Genomic DNA, 11,678 nt, shown 5'->3' on the forward strand with positions numbered 1-11,678 from the left:
TCTCCGAGACCCTGGGCAGCGTGCATGTCGGGGAGGGGAAGGGGCCGTCAGTCTGCTGTCCCCTCCTCCCACCCACCACTGGTGCCCTGAACCAGCTCCAGACCATGCCCTGGGGCTGAGCCTGCTCTGGAATCCACCGGCTACCGTAGCCTTCAGCCCAGCCCCCAGACCATGCCTAGGAATCATCTCAGCTGCCCTGGACCTCACATCTTTCTGCTCCGCGCACAGAGCTGATACCATCACGCCACAGTGGGTCAGGGCCAGACGTGACCCTGTCACTCATGACGTCTCATCCCAACCCCAGGGAGACAGGCCATGGCTGTAATGGCTCCAGCCAGACTAGAAGAGAGAGGAGGCTCCCGCAGGGCCACCCTGACCCCCTGGTCTCTCCCGCTCCGCAAGGGACAGTGGAGGCTCCAACAGTGCAGGAAGTCTCTGTGCAGTGCCCAGCAGCTGAGAGTAGGAAGGGGGCTGGGGAGCCTGCCTGAGACGTCAGGTGACACCGACCCCAGCCCAGTGAGGTTTGGTTTCTGTGAGGACAGAGCCCGGGGCCCCTTGCTCTGCCCAGGCTTCCTACTGCTGGGTGCTGGACCGTGGCTCCCGAGGGCAGCAGTGAGGGGTAATGAAGGAATACCTGCTGGGGCTGGAAGAATCTGGAGCTCACCAGAGGTGGTCAGTCCCTCCCCCACAATCCAGGCAAAGGAGGGAACCAACATTGTGCTTCAATGTCGGAATCGCCGAGAACACCACTGATGTTAGAACACTACTATTGCTGCTGCTACAAGTCATAGAGGCCGCTCTACCCCAGGAGCTCCGTGTGTGTTATCTCACTTATTTCTGCCATTTCTCCACTTTACAGAGGAGAAAACTGAGGCTCAGAGCAGCTAAGGTCACAGCACTAGAAATACTGGAGCATCCAGGCCATTATTTTCCCCACTGCTCTGTGTGCCTTCTCAGATTTGTCCTTCTTTCCCCTTCAAAGCAGCCCTTTGTGAGAGAGGGAGGAAGGAGTTAGGAGCTGACAGATAAGGGGAGAGGGCACCCAGGGGGGCGGGAGGGAGTGCCCAGCCCAGCCCACAGGGTGCATGACAGACAAATGGCTTCCCTGTGCCCCCCGGCCCTCCCCAGCTCACTGGGCAATAGCCTCGTTCATCTTCCTCCCTCTGAGAGGGCTGGGGCTCAGGGTCCTGCCTGGCAGGGTCCCCAACAGGGAGATAGTCCCTCTCCCCCCAGGAATGTGCGTGAAATCCCAGTAACCCTCTCCAGCTGGGCCCAACTTTGCAGAGGGCTCTGGGAGCAAACCCTGTGGCGAGGAGCGGGCTTCTGGGAAAGTTAGCCTCCCTCATGTTCCTTTTTCCCCTTAATGACAACTCAAGGTGTGATGGGCTGGGTGGGAGGGGCTGGGACCCTGGTGACACTGGGGAGAGCATTCCAGATGGCGGGAATTCTGTGTGCAGAGTGGGAAGTGACCGCCCTCAGCCCTCCCCAAGGAGTGTCACAGTCTCTCTCTCTGTGTCACACACACGCAAATGTAAACATACACATACACCCACATACACACGTATACACCCATACACATATACATACAGACACCCATACACACATAGACTCACACACACATACACTCACACACACTTGGATGTCCTAAGGCTCGCACAGGCCTAGACAGGTTGGCTTTGCAGATCGTGACCAGCAAGGGACTAGGGAAAGCTGAGGGCGGGGATGAGAGCAGGCCACAGGCAAGATTAGAGGAGGGGTCCCAGCCCGAGCTGCCTGGGAGTTGCCCAAGGAGCAGACATGTCCCCTGCCCTCCTTGAACCAATGCTTATTAAGCACTGAGTGGCGCAGGCACTGTGCTGAGGGCTCTGACATGCATTAGCTCATTTACATCTGACAACAACCCTGTTGTGATTGCCATTTTACAGGTGAGGCTCAGAGAATTTGAGTGACTTGCCCAAGATTCTACAGCTAAGTAAGTGGCACACTAAGGAAGGAGCTGGCCTGTCTTTCCCCGCAGAGGAACAGGGAGAAATCCTCATCAAGGCCGCTCAGAGCTCTGCACTGAGGACCCGGACACCTGGGTTCCTACCTCACTTCCATCATCAGTGAGATGTGTGACCTTGAGCATTTTATTAAATTTCTCTGAGCCTTCAGTTAGCCATCTGTCAACAGAGGCAATGGGGTGGGGGCATCAAATGAGGTAATTCAAGTAAAAGCACATGGAATACAGGTATGGTATCACATATATGATAGTAAGCTATGGTGGCCACAGGTGTAATTTGGCCCAGCATGCTAGCTCAGGGAAGAAGCCAGGACTCCAGGGAGGGGAGAAGCAGCAACATCATCACCACCAACCTCATCATCACCACGAACATCATCACCACCATCAACATCATCACCACCAACATCATCACCACTATCAACATCATCACCACCATCAACATCATCATCACCAACATCATCACCACCATCAACACCATCACCACCATCAACATCATCATCACCAACATCATCACCACCATCAACATCATCACCACCAACATCATCACCACTATCAACATCATCACCACCATCAACATCATCATCACCAACATCATCACCACCATCAACACCATCACCACCAACATCATCACCACCATCAACATCATCACCACCAACATCATCACCACCATCAACATCATCACCACCAACATCATCACCACCAACATAATCACCACCATCAACATCATCACCACCATCAACATCATCATAACCAACATCATCACCACCATCAACATCATCACCACCATCAACATCATCATCACCAACATCATCACCACCAACATCATCACCACCATCAACATCATCATCACCAACATCATCACCACCAACATCATCACCACCATCAACATCATCATCACCAACATCATCACCACCAACATCATCATCATCAACATCATCACCACCATCAACATCATCACCACCATCAACAACATCATCACCAACATCATCACCACCAACATCATCATCACCAACATCATCACCAACATCATCACCACCATCAACATCATCATCACCAACATCATCACCACCATCAACATCATCATCACCAACATCATCACCACCATCAACATCATCACCACCATCAACATCATCATCACCAACATCATCACCACCAACATCATCACCACCAACATCATCATCACCAACATCATCACCACCATCAACATCATCATCACCAACATCATCACCACAAACATCATCACCACCAACATCATCACCACCATCATCATCACCAACATCATCATCACCAACATCATCATCACCAACATCATCACCACCATCAACATCATCATCACCAACATCATCACCACCAACCTCGTCATCACCACCAACAACATCATCACCACCAACATCATCACCACCATCAACATCATCATCACCAACATCATCACCACCAACATCATCATCACCAACATCATCACCACCATCAACATCATCATAACCAACATCATCACCACCATCAACATCATCACCACCATCAACATCATCATCACCAACATCATCACCACAAACATCATCATCACCAACATCATCACCACCATCAACATCATCATCACCAACATCATCACCACCAACATCATCATCACCAACATCATCACCACCATCAACATCATCATCACCAACATCATCACCACAAACATCATCACCACCAACATCATCACCACCATCATCATCACCAACATCATCATCACCAACATCATCATCACCAACATCATCACCACCATCAACATCATCACCACCAACATCATCACCACCATCAACATCATCATCACCAACATCATCACCACCATCAACATCATCACCACCAACATCATCACCACCAACCTCGTCATCACCACCAACAACATCATCATCACCAACATCATCACCACCAACCTCGTCATCACCAACAACAACATCATCACCACCAACATCATCACCACCATCAACATCATCACCACCAACATCATCAACATCATCACCACCATCAACATCATCACCAACATCATCACCACCAACATCATCATCACCAACATCATCACCACCATCAACATCATCATCACCAACATCATCACCACCAACCTCGTCATCACCACCAACAACATCATCACCACCAACATCATCACCACCATCAACATCATCACCACCATCATCATCACCACCAACATCATCACCACCATCAACATCATCACCACCATCAACATCATCATCACCAACGTCATCACCACCAACATCATCACCACCAACATCATCACCACCAACATCATCACCACCATCAACATCATCACCACCATCATCATCACCAACATCATCACCACCAACATCATCATCACCAACATCATCACCACCATCATCATCACCAACATCATCATCACCAACATCATCACCACTGTCAATATGTGTTTATGGAGTAGCTAACAACAAAAATAGCAGCCATTTACTACATATTGACTATGTGCCAGGCACAGTGCTAAACACTTTCCATAATTCATGTGTGCTGCAGACAGATGACATGGAAGTCAGAGGTGAGGGAGAAACGAGGGCAGGGCTGCAGAGCCCAGAGCCCCTGGTCTCCATCCAGAGGGGCCAAAGAAGGTGATTGCAAACTGACCTCCACCTGAGTGCAGAACCAGAGAAAATTCTGTGGTCAAAGGCTTTCTGCACTAATACTAACCCACCAGGCCAGATGCAAAGCCGAAGGGCAACCCAGCCCAGGGCAGGGGGAATGACCAGGAGCCCACCTCAGGGAAGAGGGAGGCAGGGTCTCCCAGCAGCTCCTAAGGTCAGCCTCTTTGGCCTGTAGCCCAAGGCAAGGAGAAGGCAGAGATCTGGCTGAGTCTGAGTCGTGCTGGCCAGGTAGTCGTGCTGGTTGCATCGGGCTGAGGAAAGGGCTCTGTGACTCACTCAGTTCCAGGCCTCTGAGTGGGCTCCCTCACCACCTGGGTCACAAGAAAGCACATGAAAGGGTGCTCTTCTGTATGGACTGAGCAAGGGAGGAGAGGGATGTATCCCCTCCTGGGCAAGGAGAGAGGATATTCCCACAGTCCCACATTGTGATGGTGCAGCAGCCACCCCACTTGGAGTCATGGGAAGAAAGCATTGAAATGAGAGAGAGACAGGGAGACAGGGAGCTGGAGCAAACTGAACACAAGGACTCGAGTCCTGGCTGCCCACCTCTGGCCAGCAGGAAGGAGCCACTCCCGCACCCCTGGGCTGGAGAAACGGCCAGAGGGACTCTGACCCGGTGGGTGGGCGGGCCCTTGGCAGTGAAATCAGCCCCACCCCCAGCCAATCCTACCTACCAGCATCCGCGCCAAGTCCAGACACCCAGCTTCCTCTGAGCTCCTGGTCCCCCAGAAACACCTCTTCGGCCTGTGCCACAGAAGGCGAGCAGATGGCGGACCGACCCAGGACAGCTTCGTGGGCAGGAGGGCCAAGTGCTCCCCAAGGAGACCTGGAAGGTCAGCCCACAGAGAGCCCGGGTCAGTCCAGCTCCTGAGAAAGCAGCATCTCTGTCCCCAGGCAGGGGCAGCAGGAGAGAGGGGTTACATTACCTATGGATAAAACCTAACCTCTGAGCCAGGTCCACTCCCTACATACCTCTCTCCAGATTCATGCCCTGTCTATCCTCTTTTGAACCCAATTTCCAAGACATAGCCAATGCTTGGAATTTCCCTTATACACCCCACGTCTCACACACGTGTCCCTGCAACACTCCTTATCCTGCCTACAATGTTCTCCATTTATTCTCCTGGAGAACTCCTATTATGCTTTCAAAACCCTGTTCAGAAGGGCCCTCATCTGTGAAGCCAAGAACTCCCAAAACTAATCACTCTCTTCCCTACACCTGTCCTGGACCTTGGACAGACTTCTCTTGGGGCATGAATCATAAAATAGAGTATTTGTATACATGTCAGATTTCCCCATTAGCCGGGGGTAGAACCCCCAGCAGCTGGCACAGTGCATGGCAAATGAAAGGTGTTGGGATGTGTTTATGGAACTGAGCGGGGGACAACAGGTAGGCAAGTGAGCAGGCTGTGAAGCAGGATGTCTGGGTCCACTGCTCATCACTGAGCAAAGGCTGGGACTCAGGACCAACGAGGTATGGCTGAGAAGGGGGGTGGTAGGGAGAAGCAGACTGAGACTGTTGGACCCTTGGGTGGGACCTAAAGCTCCCCCCACCCCCACCATGGGGCCTCAGGGCAGCGGGCTGGTCTGGTTCCAGGAAGAGCCAAGAAGCCCCTGACTGTCACTGGCCTGCAGCCCCCTTGACAAAACCCAGGTCTGTGTTTACTTCCCAACTGGGGATTTCAGTTTCTCAGTCTGAGGGACCCAAAAACCAGGCACGCTGTCCCCAAGTGACAGGTGAGAGCACTGAGGCATAGGGGATATCACTGGTGTGACCCCAGAGACAGGTAAGAAGGAGTTGGTTGGGGGCCATCCTTGAAGCCTGAGCCAGGGCAGATGCAGACTGCATCTGGGACGCAAAGCGACCAGCCCCTGCTGACAGAGTAGGGAAAAAAGGGACTTCAGAAGTCGACCTGGATCCAATTCCAGCTGTGAAGTTCCTGGCTGTGGGACTCCAGACAACTAACTTAACCTCTCTGAGCCTTTTTAGTAGAACAAAGCCATGTGACCAACCTCAGCCCAGCACCCAGCCTGGCTCACAGCAGATGCTCCCGGGAGGCCCCTTGCCCCCCTCTCCCTCACAGAGATTCCCAGCTCTCCCAGGCCCTATGCTCCAGCCCTGGCCAGCCCCGCTGCCTGCAGGTGACTGGTCCTGCCCTAAAGCCTGTGGAGCTGGGGAACGGATTTGTCCCGGTGTAACCAGAGAGTGTCTGGGGGCTCAGTTCCAGGGCTCCAGCTGGGGTCAGAGCCAGGCCCCCACCTCACAGCTGTCAGGGGGAGGAGGCCCGGAGACAAAGCAACTGGGAGTGAGGGGATAGGTAGGGCTGTGTCTGGTAAGGGAGAGGGGGTGGCAGTTCCATGCATGTGAGGGACCAGGACTGCTAAGAAGACGCCATGGCCTGATTGGGGAATGTTACGCAGATGCAGGTTCCAGGGCCGCTCAGCCACTGACAAGCTGGGTGACCCTGGGCGAAGCGCTTAACCTCTCTGAACCTCATTTTGCTCACTGAGAATAGCATTATCTAATGTTGCAGGCTTGATATGAGGATCTAACCCCAAATCAGCCAAGGCGCCGGGCAGCGCCTGACATGTTGGAGACTTCAGAATGATTCTCCTCTTTGCCTTCCCCTTTTCTCTTCCCCATCTCTCATTTTCCCTCCACTAGTATTTCTTCCACCAGGGTGGGGCCCTCCATGTGGAGCAGGCAGGGCCCAGGGCCTCCAAGGGAATTTGCACTTATATTTTGAGAGGGACATGGAGAGAGGGCAATTTGAGGGAACAAAATCAGAGTTATCCACTCTGGCCCTGGCACCTTTGAGGCCCTGCCCGCAGTATCCCACCCTTTTTGGCCCTTGCTTTCTCTAATGACCACGTTAGTGCCTTTACAAACTCATTTGCATATATTAGTGTTTGCACTGTAAGCATGCTATAAGGCCCCTTAGAAGGACGGCTGCCTCCCTGCCTAGCTGAAGTGGCCCCAGAGTCACTGAGGGGGTGACGGGTGAGAGAGCGTGGGAGAGGGCACCTGGGAGCAGGGAGCTGAGGGAAAGGGCTGACGTGAAGCTGTCTCTCCCTCCCGCCTGGATCCCACACAGGGCTGGCCCACCCAGCTGAGCTGGCTATGGCAGGAGAAAAACGTGAACTTCAGGAGCCAGGCAGGGTATGTGCACTTATGCATCTCTGCTGCTCAGGGTCAGAATAGTGCCTTGGAATACAGTAGATCCTCAATAAATGCTTGCTAAACCAAAGGAGAGGCAGAGTCAGAGGCTGCAGGAGTGGATAAAGAAGAGGGACCGGAAGGAGATGATGGTGGGTGCTAAGAAGCTAAGGTTTAGAGAAAAGAGGACAAAGTTTGTTTAATTGATTGCAGTATCCCAGCCCGAGAGGTCTGTGAAAGGAGAGGAGAGATGGGGGAGGGTAAGGGTCCATGGAGGAGTCTGAGGTTCCTAAGTCCCTGTGATACACACACGCAGACACTGCCCTCCCAGCAGGACCACAGCCCACCAGCTGTGGATGGATAGGTGCTGGGCCCAGAGCCTTTGCAAAGAGTCCTCCTTCCAGTCACGGTCAGGAGTCCAGCCAGAGGGGCTGCAGATTCACTGGGAGCCAATCTGTTACGGAGGACTCTGTCAGACAGCCCCTCCTTCAGGGCATTGGAATGGAGCAGAGAGACAGAGACAGAGAGAGGCAGGTGCTTGTCAACCCCGCTTTAGGAAATTGGCTCCGTGATGTTTATTGCAAACTGCAATTTAGCATCTCTATTCAGGAGCTCTCCTGTTTAATTACGTATAATACGTGTGGGGAGGAAGGAGGGAAGGGAGTGCATATGATTTTCTCCTCAGTCCCTTCCTCCCTGGTGTTGGGAAGGTCAGAGGTGAGAAATGGAGCCCAGCAGAGGGAGGGAAGGGAAAGGCCTGGCGTCATCCACACTTCCCATTCCAAGTCTGGGCTGGCAGGGCTGGCCAGAAAGCAGCACGTGCCCCTGGCCACACATTCAGTTCCAACAGCTCTGGTGTCCTTGTCTTCAGGGACCTCCCCCAGTGGCCGCCCCTCAGGCTGAGAAATCATTCGACAAAACTTCACAACTTCCCAGGCCCTTTTCTTTCCAAGGCCCAGAGAGCCTGGGTGATTTGCCCAGGTCATCAGAGAGCAAGCTGAGAGGGATTGCCACCTACCCCAGCCCCACTTCCCACCCGTGGAGCCAGGGCTCCCGGAGCAACGCCCGGGCGGGTCCAGACAGCGGGGCGGGAGGCTTAGTCCCCTCCCCTTAGACTCCAGCCCTATGTGTTTTTCAGCTTCTCAGGCACTGGACAGACTAGGTTTCCCCCAAGGATCCCCATTCATCCTCAAGCTCCCATCTTCCCCTCCCCAGATCCTCACACTTTTCCAGAGCTGGGAGGGCAAAGCACCAATTAGTTCATTTGCCTGTTTAATTGGGTAGGAAAGGGAAGGAAATTAAACTCCTCAACAGAGATCTTCCCTGCAGGGCCAGAGATGGAATGAGGGTGTGGGGACCCCCACCCCTGAGCACCTCTGAGCCTGGCCTGTGTTCCCCAGCCCCCATTCCCACCTCCATGCCCCAGATCCCAAGATCAGAGCAGAGGCTGGGATTACAGGGCCCTGGGGAGCCAGCATATGAGGTCTGTCCTGCCCTAACTGGGACACCCCCCGACAACTGGAGCATGATGGGGGAGGGGAGCTGCAGGTGAAGGGGTTAGGGCAGGACACCGCCTCAGCCTCTGATTCTTACTTTTTGCCCACCTCTCTGACTCCAAAAGTTTTCTTTCTCTCCCTCTCTTCTCTCTATGTCTCCCTCTGTCCTACTCTCTCATCCTCTGCCTTGGTCTCTTGGTTCCAGAAAAACCCCTCCCCCAGGGGGGCCCAGGAAGTATGGCCAGGTTCCTGGGGTGCACCGCGGCCGTGGTCCTCATCCTCAGTGTGGCTCTCACTGTCTTCTTTCTGTATCACCGGCAGCAGAAGAGCAGGCTGGAGGTGGACGGGGGCGGGTGAGTGCAAACCAGCCCATCCTCTGTCCCCCCAAACCTCCCCCACCCCACCCGCTGCCCACCCCCATGGGCTCCTGCTGAAGCACTCGGACTTGTAAGGGGCTCAGGGCTACCCCGCCCCCCGAGGCCCTGTCTCCTCCTCCTGCCGCCTGAGAGGTGGGAGGGAGACCCTAACCCTCCTGCGGTAGAGCTGAAGCCTTCGGAGGGCTCGCTGCGCACAGGCACCTCCCCACGTCTACGCTGCTTACGAAGATGCATTTTATCCTCTCAGCAGCTCTGAGAAGTACGTGTGCGATTATAATCCACGGTTTACGGTGAGGAAGCTGAGGCATAGAGGTGAAATGCCTCACACACGCTCACCTTCTCCCAGCTGGACCAGGGTGAGCTGAGTGGCCAGCAGGAACTCGCCTCTGACACCAAGTTCAATGAGGCACCAAAAACCTCCATCATTGTGAGAAATAATACTCTAATGCAATATTTTAAAAATATCCAAATGAGGGCTTCCCTGGTGGCGCAGTGGTTGAGAGTCCGCCTGCCAATGCAGGGGACACGGGTTCGTGCCCCGGTCCGGGAAGATCCCACATGCCACGGAGCAGCTGGGCCCATGAGCCATGGCCACTGATCCTGCGCGTCTGGAGCCTGTGCTCTGCAACGGGAGAGGCCACAACAGTGAGAGGCCCACGTACCGCAAAAAAAAAAAAAAAAATCCAAATGAATGCCCAAAATACACAATGAACAAAATATCAACACTTTAAATAAAGACAGGATCAGTAATACTGATTTTTCTTTTTGCCTCAGGCTCTGATATGGCTTGGTGTGGCCCTATTACGTACCTTGTCTTTACTTAAAATGTTGATATTTTGTTCGTCATGGATTTTTGCATTCATTTTGTTTTTTTAAATATTGCATTAAAACATTCTTTATCGCGATGACTGAGACTTACAGCACCCCCATAGGCTTTGCATCTGAGGCCTCAGTCCCCCCGCCTTGGTCCCGGCCCCCGCTGAGGGCCCATGTGGATTTCCCACTGTCCTTCAAGCTAGGACACCTGACTTACTTGGCTCTGGGCCCAGGCTGGAGGGAGGGACAGGTTGGGAAGATGGGCGAGCCTTTCTCAGCTTCCATCCCACTACGCTGAGTAACCATCTCCCAATCTCTGGCCACTCAGGAGGCCACCTGGGCCTCCTGAGCCCGGGGCCATCCTTGCGAGGGGGCCTCCGGGACCAGTAACTGTCAGGTGGCCTGACTGGGGCAGAGACCCCCATGTGAGCCTCATTCTGTTCCCCCAGGACTACCCTGCCCTTCGCCCAGAAGCTGGAGCCTTCTCCCAACAGGCAGAGCCACCTTGCACCTGAGGACATCCAGGTGGGCCTGGGTGGCTCGAGTGAGGGAGGGGGTTGAAAAAATGGGCTCAGGGTGGGGGCCCAACCTGAAGGCAGAGCCCTCCCAACTTCATGAACTCCTGGACAGTCCCAAGTGCACCACTAGCCCTGGCCAGTTCCAACAAGGCCAGCTCCAGGCTAGAGACCGTGGTCAGGGCTTTCCCCTCCTCTACTCTGAGAAATGACACACTAGGACCATTCCTACCCAGGCCCCCCACCACCACCCCGAGGGGAACCTCTTTTTCCACCTCTCAGATCATTCATTTAAAAATAACCATTGATGCGTGGCCCCGGGCTGGTCAGAGAGAGCCTGCAAAGCCAACGGCTCAGGCTGCCCTGTGCCGCCCAGATGCCACCAAAGTGGTGAATGCAGGATGGGGGCGCGTGGGAACCTAGGAGGGGAATCCACGTCCCTCCTGGAGGGCTGCCTGGAGCAGGCCCGTGCAAGAGTCCGTGCAGCCGCTCAGCCCCTTCTCTTCCAGATCCTTCGCCTGGAGCCTGGGAAGCAGCATCCCCAGCAGGAAGAGGAAGAACTGCAGAAGCTGCCTGCCCAGCCCCCCTACTATGGTCTGGGGACCTCCCCTCCCTACTGCCCCTTGGTAAGGACCTCTGAACCTTGAGGATGCTGTCCCCAACCCAG

The sequence above is a fragment of the Delphinus delphis genome, chromosome 8 (genome assembly GCF_949987515.2).
Source record: "Delphinus delphis chromosome 8, mDelDel1.2, whole genome shotgun sequence".
Taxonomy (NCBI): domain Eukaryota; kingdom Metazoa; phylum Chordata; class Mammalia; order Artiodactyla; family Delphinidae; genus Delphinus; species Delphinus delphis.